The following is a 2,458-nucleotide window of genomic DNA, read 5'->3' on the forward strand; positions in this document are numbered from 1 at the left end:
AAACGGTATCGGTTGAGTGGTGGAGGAGTCCACAAGAACCTAGGGGCCTTCTTGTCGTGACGTGGTGGTGATTGATTACATTGAGGGCTCACCTGCGGCACCCTTCCCTTTTTTTTAAATCTGACTCTCTTCTCTCTGGAATGTGCACGAGCCGTGCACACCTACAGAAGTCACCCAGTCAGGGATTAATATCCGGCTCAGAGGGACCTTTCACTGTACACGCTCATAAATCACCCAGACAGAGCCACCACCCTCCCTTGTCACCATGTCTCTCGCCACACTGCATGCATATACATAAATGCATGCGGTATGCAAGGCCCATCTTCCCCTCATACTCAAACATTTGGCTGGTTCTTTCCCAGTGGTCCACGGCGCTAGTCCGGTCGACATTCACCCATCATCAGTCCTATCCTAACTCAATAATAAAAGGGGAAGTCGGTGAAAAGTCCAAATGAAAGGAACATCCAAACTTGCTCTCAAACACATCCACTTATTACTTTCTGGCTCCGCTTGAGACCGACCCTGAGTCCCGTCTCTCTACAACGGCAGCTCTTGTCCAAAAGCCTTCCTCCACACACGGTCCCTCCGTATACCAGCCATTCCACAGTGACAGGGGACTGGCATGGGGGGGAGGGGGGGATGCGGGGCGAGGTGAGGAGGGGTATAGGATGAAAAGCCTGGCGGCCAGGCGTCCTGTGCAGGTGGCAGGTGTGATTGTGTTGGCGGGTGCGGACTCGTGAGGGCAAAGGGAGGAAGAGTCGGGGACAATGAAAGCGACTGTAGCTCCTCGCCACGCAGCTGCAGGGAGGCGGAGAGAGGAGTGCGGCTGACAGATAGACGGACGGACGGACGGACGGACGGATGGACGGACGACGGACGGAGGAGGGGAAGAAGGAAGGCACAGGCACGGAGAGATGGATGCGACTTCAAACGGAGGGGATTGGGCCCCCGGGTGTGGAGAGACGCATTCTTGTCTGGCGTGAAAGGAAAGGGGAAGGCCGTGAAAAGTGGGGAAACGTGAAATCTCCAGTTATATTTGTGTGTGTGTGTGTATACAGTATGTATGTTTACACATCATGGATCATAGCATCACAATAAATGTCTGCGGTCTGCCTATATATCCGTGTATTTGTGCATATACTGATGTCAGCCTAGCCTCCCGGAATGGATTTGTATCGATGAGACAGTAATCCTCTTGCCCTGCTCTCCTTGTGTGTAACTGTCCACAGCTCTCACTAAGACCCGCTGATCTCTGCCACATGGCGCTCCATCAAAGCACCGATGGTCACGCCTCTTAGGGGGGTTGTGGTTGTTTGCCCCCCCCCCCCCCTTCCCCTCCCATGGTTCATGTATGTCTCACAAGGCAGAGGAAGGTGGCGGGTGAAGTTCTATATAGCGTTACTAGTTTAGACTTATGGATTCATTGAAGACCAATTTCCTTGGACGTGTCAAGGAACCTTTTGAAAGGAAGAGTCGTTCAGTCCGCACTCTAGATATATTATAAGTCTATGGGATGCGCCATCATGACACTGGGTGGCAAACCTCGCACCGGAAGTTTGATTAAATACATTGCGGTGGATGGAGCCGGCATGAACAAACATTATTTCTGAATGATTGCGACCTTTGTCATATAATCGGTTCAGGAATATATATAAAAGAAGACATATCACAGGTTGTTTTCCAATCACTTGCTTTTCGATGTGCACAGTACATCATTTTATCGAGGCATCTAAACAGCGGCAGGTATCATTTCCGTCTCGGAGGTATCGCGAGATTTGGTCGCCGCCAGACAGGAAATGGGGGACAGTCTCGTGATACTTTGGCCGTTCAGAAACATACTTTGTGCTCTTTAGATACCTCTATAAAAATGATACAGTGTACACATCGAAAAGCAACACAGCGCAAAACAATGTGTGATATGTGTTCTTTTATCTTCCTGGACCGAGTAATTTATAAAGGTCTCAAACTTTCAGAAATAGTCTTTTGTTCACAAGCTGTTCAGCCATCTCTCATAGACTCCAATGTTATTTCATTGAACTCCCGGCGTGAGTCTGTCTGCCACCCAGTGCGACGAATCTGCCGACTGGAATTGCAGGATAGATAAAATGACGTCGGCGTCTCTTCCATTTAAAATACATTCCTTGGGACGTGTCAACACACCTGATTCTGAATTCTGGTTGTGATTGAATCACACGTATATTCCCTATATCAACATACAGTACTGATTGATGTACTGTACATGCAGTACTTTGCACAGACACACACTTGCATGGACACACGCTTCCTGTTCTCTCTGTCAGTCTTTGATTGGAGTGACTGAGGGCACTTCCCATTGGCTGTGAGAATGGCCCTCTCCCTTCCAGGGCAGCCAATTTCCTCTACTCCACAGCTGATGGGAAACTTTGATTGTCCTCCACCGAGCTTAGGAGAGACAAAGAGAGTTTTCCTCTCGCACTTA

Source organism: Gymnoscopelus braueri, assembly GCF_963280865.1.
Source record: "Gymnoscopelus braueri genome assembly, chromosome: 3".
NCBI lineage: Eukaryota > Metazoa > Chordata > Actinopteri > Myctophiformes > Myctophidae > Gymnoscopelus > Gymnoscopelus braueri.